Here is an 8,909-nt window from a genome sequence, read left to right as displayed (position 1 = left end):
TTTCAATTTTGCAGGTTTAAAGTAACTGAAAAATTTTCTTTAGAATCACTAAAGGATTAATTTAGATTTACACACATATTTGGTACCATCTCACTTGAACTCTTATCTTTAGGTATGTCATTTGACATCTATGTTGTTGATATATCTTGCTCCTTCTTGGAACATTTAGTTTTGAACAATTAATTCCTTTTAACTATCTTCTTTAATATTAAGTTAAAAAAATTTGTTAATAATTTAACAAAATTCATTATATCAACACAAAATTATCACTGTACACTTTATTTAATTGTTCTATTAAATTATATGACTTCAAATTTCAATTTTGCATGTTTACGGTAAGTGCAAAACTTGCTTCAGAAAAAATAAAGGTTTAACATAATTTCACACACACATTTGGTATGATCATATGCTTAAATAAATTTATGTTAAAGTTAAAGTTGAAAAGTTTGTACTCTTACAAAGTATTTTTAACTTTATTAGAAGTTGGATTTGCAATGAAGCTATGAGTATCGATATCAGGTATTTGATTGATAGTTTAATTATGTATATCTATGTTTTTTTTGACACTTTTAGAACTGATTTTGCAAAAATAATTTACTTTCTGAAAATGAATTAACAAAAGTAAAAAAAAAGGTCAAAGTAAATAATTACAATTAAAAAAACACAGAGAACTATTTGAATTTAAAACTAAAAATATTTTGAATTTTGTGAAAGCAAAAAAATTATAACATATAATCATATAATTGAAGTCTTGAGTCATATTTAAAATATTCACCCAATAAATACAAAAATATAAGTAAATTTATTTCTTAATCACAATTAGTACATTCCAATTTTGCAAAACTCTAAAAGCTTAGGAGAGGTGATAGCCTCACGTAGTGCTGGTAATTTAAGCCTATTTTTCACTGACCCGTCCAAATAGCCCATTAAATATGGGTTGAAAGGGTGATTTTAAATATGGATAATTATTGGGATTATACCAATATTTTACCCATTTAAATATGGATATATTATGAGTAAACTACGGGTCAAATATGGTATTGCAAATTTTCTTCAAATTTTCTAAAAAACATTCTGTTACCAAGTTTTAAAAGCGATTTTTCAAAACTTTTATATATGGGTCTCTATTAATATTTTCAACTCTCGACCTCCACACACGCTTCCCANCCCCCCAAACCCCGAAATTTTTTTAAGGTTTTTTTTTTACTTGTATAATAAAATAAAAATAAATGAAACTTTTTCAATAGATTTCATCTAAAAAAAAAGATTAAATTATTTTCTCTATATTGAATTCTTATATAGTCATGAAATATGGGTAAACTAGTATTTTACCCAACCCATTTATTACCCAACTAATTTTTACCCATATCAAATATGAACAGGTTGAATGATTATCCATTTTATCTTTACCCATTTTCAACCCGCCCACATCTGACCCAACCGTCCATTTGCCACCACTAGCTCACGTGTCTGCACCACAAAAAATGGTTATTCTTATTAATTAAAATTATTAATTTTGAAATTTAAATTTTATTGAATAACAAAAAAATATTTTTTTAATAGAATTGAATGTTTTATAATTTAGAAAATTCTAAATTATTTAGTTAAATAAAATGAGAAGCAACATATTTAAAATAATTTTTAATTTTTTAAAATAATATTTTAAAATGAGAAGCACCACATTTAAATTATTTATTTAATTATTTAAAATTCCTTTATATATAGAGTCACATGTCAACACATCAAAAAATTCTTGAACTTTCATTTCAATAAAAAAATGACTAAATATTATGAATCTCTATTTTGAAGAGGAAAAAAAGGTCATATATCAGCACTAAAATAGGGGCATTTTCTTTTTGATATTTATCTTCAAATAAATAACCTCACGTACAAATCAATTAGTTTTTAAATTTTATGTTAAAGATAATTGTTTGCGATTGCCGTCGCTAGCTGAAGTAGTTTATCCATATATTAGTTTACTCTTCCTGAAAATTTGCTAAGCACACACTAATGCACACTAAGAAAACAAAAAAATTACAACTCATTATTTTATTATTTGAAATAATTATAAAAACAAAGATAAATTTCTTTAATTATACAATGTGCAATACATAAGTACAACTATTTGATTTTGAACAACACACACTTTTTAAATAAATATATTTATATTAATTATGTCTTTAGTATATGAATTCACATAAATAAAATAGTGAAAAAATAAATAAATCACTCTCTCTCTTTCTATACGGATAATGATCTCCTTTTTAAGAGTGCAATTATAACTTAATGTAATTATGTATAAATTTTAAAATGTATTGGATTATAAATATTTACACATCTTACTCTTTATAGATTAATTCTCCAATAAATTCTTTTAAAAATAATTTTGTCAACACTATTCTTTAATATGTGTATTAATTTTTTGAGTTTTTTAACAAATACAACACAAGGAGCATAAGTTAATTTCACAAAATCTTATAAAATTATTCCGCAAAAAATATACTCATTATTTTAATTATATCCTTAATAATACTATAAAGTTTTTAGAGTTCTCTCATTCCACGTGTAGATAGTTTGAAACATGTGTCTTGTCATTACACCTTACTCAAAATTTCCTCTAAAGTTTATTTTTTTGGAGTAGCTTTAAGCTCTCTGTAAGTTCACTCATGAAGTTGGATAAAAAGACATCAAAAGTCATGGTAATTGGTAAGTTCCTTTACTTTTTCTACTTATTCCAAGATTGGCTTTACGTCTTTCTCCTCTATTTGAATTGTCTCATTCAAGCTTCTTTATGGAGTTTCTTTGAATGAGTTTTCTATTTTAGTTTTGCATGAGTTTTAAACTAGAAGTTTCATGATTTGGATTGAATTTCCAGTTAATTAGTGTATTATTTCTTAGTTTTAGGTTTGGATCTGATTTTTTGATTATTTTATATTTGTGTATTTATTTTCGTAGTGTGTGCATCTTCTAAAACAATTGGGATGCTTTCTTAGATATTTGTGTTTTTTTTGTTTATTCACTCGTAAACGCTTCAGTTTATCCTTTCTCTAATATGTCTGTAAATTTTTGTGTTCTGTGAAATTTTATTTCATTTCATTTATTCATCTGTTCGTTCTTAATTTATTCACGAGTAAGCCCTCCAATTCGATCTTTTCTCTAATATGTGTGGTATTATCATTATGATTCTCCAATGCTTTTCTGATTTTCTAGAACTCTCAATCCCCTAGAGGATAATTAATAAGAGAATGTGAAATCAAATAGTGTAACACTTCTTTCAATGATTTAGTTTACTAAGATTTGCATTGGGATGATAGTAAAAGTGTTATTTCATTTTAGGTTCTTGATATTTACTTCAATAATTAGCATAAGATTGTAGAGATGCCAGGTATTGGGTACAAAAGGCACCAATTAGAGCTTAGGATATATGATCCTTCTCGAGTGTAATAAATACATATTATGAGTAAATATTGAATGACAAAGAACATATATAGAGAGGTTCAAAATTTTTGCTTCTATATTCCCCATATGAGATGTTAAATTAAGGATTAAGACAATTTCTTACTTCAAGTTGTGACCTATTCTTGTGTGTAAAATCCATGTATCATCTAATTGAATATGAAGGTGAAAAAACCCACGTAAAATAAGACTTTAGAGGTTTGCTTTCCTTCGGAAATCTTTTATCGATAAATCCATTGAACTTTGAAGGAATATAATGGTCCATTGATTCGAAGTACATACATAACACGTTCTTCTCATAGACAAATTACTTCCCACAAAGTCAACAATTCAAGGGGAAGGCTTAAACCCGAGAAGTTGAAGGTAATACCTTGTGAAATAAGACTTCTTCTCTATGGATATTATTCTCTACACTAACGTATATTTTGCACTTCTCTCTAAATACTAAGGTGAAGACACTCAAAACTTGTTGCGGGGCCAGTACTAGAGTTATAAATTACATATCATTATTTATTTCACTCACTTCATTTATAGAAAATAGTGTATGTTTCATCTTTGGACATCTTCCTATCTGTATAGGAAGAGATTTTACGCGTATTTGATTTCTTTAGTTAAACAATTAAAACTTTATTTGCATTGTTGAGCAATAGAATCTCAATTTCCTATTACTTTTAGCTTCTAGTGAGGTTGTACTTCTGTATTTGCTAGCATTTTGATTGTCGATATTCTATTGTGATATAAATAAGAAAGCAAAATCATGCTATCTGAGTGAATCCGAAATAGTCTCTCACCAAGTGAATTATGGTTATTCATTTGTTTGCTTATATATAGTGTACAATTACTTATAATATTTTCTTCGTAACGTAAATCTGCAGATAACAAGGGTTAAGACTTAATATCTTTTGTCACTTGTGTTAATTAGACAAGAGAATTCTTCGGAGTGCACGCTGAGGATGCTAAACGATTTCATTCCTATTTGACTTTTAGAGGTAATCTGAACCTCCCTTGTGAATGAAAAATGTTGTGTACTATCAGATTCTCTAACTCTTATATTTCTTGACGTTAATTTATTAGTCCTTTATATGTCATGACCATTTACTTTTCTATATTTGAAAACACTATCTTTGTTCAGAAAGGTATTATTGCCTCAAAAGTTTTCATCTTTTATAGTTTTACCTGTGATTAAGTGACTAGAATATAGAAGATACTTAAATTGATTTGGGATTGTGAAAATATTGATTAATTAACCCCTCAAATTAAATACAACTATTAATCTTATAATCTTGAGCTACTTTAGTTTCAAGCTTCTGTTATTGATGCGTTTGTCGGGAAACAATATTACAGACCCAAGAATGATTTAATATTTCTGAATTATTGTTTTACTTTTTTCGTCGGCCATAACTTCCTAAGTGGATAAGGATTCTTACTATTTTAATTTAATAGGACTTTATTATTTCTAATTTATTAGGACTCTTGCTATGTAAACCTCTATTTAGAGAGTTGACATTATTAATAAAATAAGTTGAATTTTATCAAATTTCAAATATTCCGAACTTTCTCAAATAAGTTCTGAGGTCTGCAATTCCCTCAATGAATTGCAAATTTCAGCATAGGCAAGTCAAAGAACAAGAACAAGGGCTTAGACCTCTCTATTGAACCCGACTTTTAAGTTAATCTTCCAGCGACTCGATCTAGAACTAGGGACCATAATAGCTTCCTGGCGATTTTGTAGCTGTAGATTTGATAATGACCAAAGTCACCAGCACACCTTACCAGCACAACTTGGAGACAATAGTTCAAAAACGATCGGTATGATATTAGCTACCTCAAAGTTTAGGACTCCGCCGCGAAGTTCATTTCAGTGTTTGTCCTTTTTGATGGACTCTCACAAGCAATCCTTTATCACCCATCTGTAAGCCTTCACTCATCAATCTCATGTTCATTAGGTTCCCGCTCAACTAATTTAAAATTGATCTTCTAATGTTTCTTTGAAGGATATATTAAAGATAGGTATAGTTTACTTCAACTTATTTGGATTTGATGCTTATTTAATTGATTGATTGATGTCATTTCTCCAAGTTAATTCTTTATGAACAAAGAAATTATTTTTTTACACGATAATGTGAAATATCATTTTTGTCGAAAAACACTCATACGCAAGGAAACCTTTATCTTAGTGTCTTGATGAGAACACTGAAGCACACATTAAGCAAAGAAAAACACTTCAATATGTTTTTAGCCTCGCTTCAGGTCTTAAGACGTCTTTGACAATACTGGGAGAACTGACGTCTGCATTATTTCTGGTGGAACCTGTTAGCCCAAGTAGGGAGCTCAAGTGAGCATTTCAGTGTCTTGAGAAGACAAATTGTTTCTTGTTCTTTTGATGAAAACAAATTATCACCTATTGAGAAGCAACCTATATTTTTTACTTAGGGATGTTGCATAATGCATTGTCTATGTCAATTTTTTTTATGAATGGTAACATTTCTATATATTCCCACGGCAAGAAATTCCGGGCAGTAACCAACCACGTGAGTTTCTTTGCCAGACAACATCACTTGATTTCTTGGCAGAATACCAGGTTGATTTCAATATGTGCATACGTGAAGGTAAGTCCTTAACACATTCGTTCGTTCTCTTGGACAATTTATTGAGATCGTAGCACATTGTGAATTTGCAGTTTTATATTAACTGACTCAAACACCCTGTCTCCTAAATGATCTGCATCTCTATCATCTTCGATGAAACTACTTGATTACTTTTAATCATTAGATGTGCTAGAGGAGTGAGTCTGTTTTCGAAGAACTCATCTTTTTATTCAGTTTTCACTTATGTTGTTCGGAATCTTCAAAGATACCAATGAATGCATGTCGGATTCGCTAAAAGTAGTGTATATTTGGAGTATCCAACACGTGCAATGTTAAATTTTTTATTTTACTGTCAAAAGGCTTTCCAGTCTGCTAGAAGAGAGAGGCAAAGCAAAAACTGAAATAGATCTTATCTCAATAGGTTTCTCTCAGTCATTTTAGTCATTTTTTCATATTGAGCTTACTATTATCCCGAGTTGAGAAAGCTCTGGAGGAGGTTGCGAGGGTTTCTGCAACTGTTGCGTTATGGGTAAGGGAACAGGAAGCTTTGGTAAGAGGAGGAACAAGACCCACACACTACGAGTGAGGTGTGGAAGACGGAGCTTCCATCTCCAGAAGAGCCGTTGCTCTGCTTGTGCTTACCGTCCTGCCCATAAAAGGGATACAATTGGAGTTTGAAAGCTATTCGCAGAAAAAGACAACTACAACTGGCCACATGAGGTATCTTTAGAATGTCCCCCGCAGGTTCTTGGCCAATTTCAGAGAAGGTACTGAAGCACCTCCTAGGAAAAAGGGAGTAGCTTCTTCTTGAGGCCTTTGAGACAGTTACTTGAGAGGCTATTACTGGTAGCTTCATTCTACCTTAGGTTTTGTTGCCCTTTAAAAGATTTATGTGCTTAAAATTTTCGAAGTCCATATTTCAACTTGGCATTTTTATGAAGAAGGATCTTAAGACTGCGATAACTTATTGGAAAAAACAAGCTTACCATTATTTCATATTGAGATTACACAAGTCTTTTGAGATCTATTTGGAAGGCCCACGTGTTCATCATTATGCTTCTTTGAATTGAATTATAATAGATGGTGTGCAATTGCTCCATAGGTTGGTGACCTAAAAAAGATTGGAGCAAAATTTCCCGTCGAGTATGTTATGTTAATATTATAATATTTTAGTTGGTTTGTAAGTGACAGTTTAATTGGAAAGTTGAGTTTTTTTTTTTTTGTATTAACATCGCATGATGTTGATCTATTTAAAAGAAAGATTAGATTAATCTAAAGAAATCAATATATTTGAGATTGGGCCGAGATGCTTTTGAAAGAAAAACTATTGAGGTTAGTTCTACGTTATTCAATTTTTTTTTCTGTTGTCAGTTGTCCATAGAAATTGAGAAAATGTCTAAGGCTTGTTACCTCATCTGTACGATAACAGTGACTTATGATGGTTAAGAAGTGGAATTCGAGAAAAGGTATTTGTGAAAAAAATTTTTAACAGTTCTTGGAGTGTTGTTCGTTTTCTTAGGAGTAGACATGCTCCTTTACAACTTTGAAGATGAAGGATAAACAAAAACACAACAGCACATGGTGATGAAGTTGGTCAGGAATGAAATGTTGTTTCCTGTTGATAAAAATCTATGTTGTGTTCGACTTATGTCATCCATTTCACAGTGTTGTTGCATATTTATTTAATCTAAAAAACTTCAATCTCATTGTGCTTTTGTGAAAGGTGAGATGAATTGTTCAGATGTCTCAAAACAGCCCAATTCTCAAATTACTCATGTCTCTAAGGATTAGTTAAGCAATTCCTTTTAGTCATTTCTTGCTTTTTATTTTTGATATGTGGAAGGCCAATATTACTGTGAAGGCCTTCTTCCGCTGTGATAACACGAAATGACTATACTTATTGGACATAGGAATACATGTTATATGTAGAGTAAATGTGTGTGTTGCGGAAGCTTAATATATAGAGAGTGATAGAATCACAATTACTATATCTAAAGGTAGTTAATGAATAGTAAATGAGACAACAATAAAAAGAATATGAGGCCTTAGGAGATGAAGATGGCAAATGAGAGGTGTTCTACAGATGAATTAGGAGCCACCTATTTATAGGAGTGAATTCTTCCTATTTATGTCATCCATGAGATCACAATTTGTTAAAATGTCAAGATTTACCTTGTAAAACCATTTTATGGTTCACCTAAATTTCACCTACAAAAGGTGCTATCTTGACTTTCGTACCAATGAAGAATTATCTTCCTAACTATCACATCTTCTCATTAATTCATTTTTGAATCTTGTTAAATTTAACATATTTGTGTTGCTTATCTTCAGACTTCATGTAAATATGTTATTTTTGAAGCTTCTCATATATACGTATACACACACACACACATATATATATATATATACATACATATATATATATATATATACACACATACATATATATATACAGACACACACACACACACACATATATATATATATATGTATATAATTTAATTTTTTTTTGAAACTATTCCACATATTTGCTCACGTTCCCCACAACTATTTATTTGTCTATTTGTATTTTAAAAAAACTGATGTTTATTTGAAAAATATGGTATAGAAAAAAGAAGCATCCTAATGAAATGGAGATCCTAATGAAATGGAGAAATGAATAACTGTTAAAACAATTTTACTATCAAAGAATATATTTTTGTCCTCAAAAAAAGGATAGTTTTTTGAGAAAATTTTTTTCTTTGATCTAAAACAATTAGATGATGAATTATTATATATCTTTAAACGAGATAATGGGTGTACTTTTTCTCTTACTTTGATAAGTAATGTAACTCTACTTTATCCTATTAATTTAAAATAATATAT

General features: G+C 29.7%; 1 pseudogene across 1 annotated transcript; it reads left to right on the top strand.

Moving 5' to 3' along the window:
- Nucleotides 1-2,592: 2,592 nt before the first annotated feature.
- LOC114074348 lies at nt 2,593-7,247 on the top strand (annotated as a pseudogene). Its single transcript, XR_003574712.1, has 2 exons — nt 2,593-2,706; nt 3,706-7,247. The product of XR_003574712.1 is annotated as a 60S ribosomal protein L37-2-like (transcript).
- Nucleotides 7,248-8,909: the final 1,662 nt, after the last annotated feature.

This window comes from Solanum pennellii, chromosome 10, assembly GCF_001406875.1.
Source record: "Solanum pennellii chromosome 10, SPENNV200".
NCBI classification, from domain to species: domain Eukaryota; kingdom Viridiplantae; phylum Streptophyta; class Magnoliopsida; order Solanales; family Solanaceae; genus Solanum; species Solanum pennellii.
This window is presented reverse-complemented; position numbering and strand designations above follow the sequence as displayed.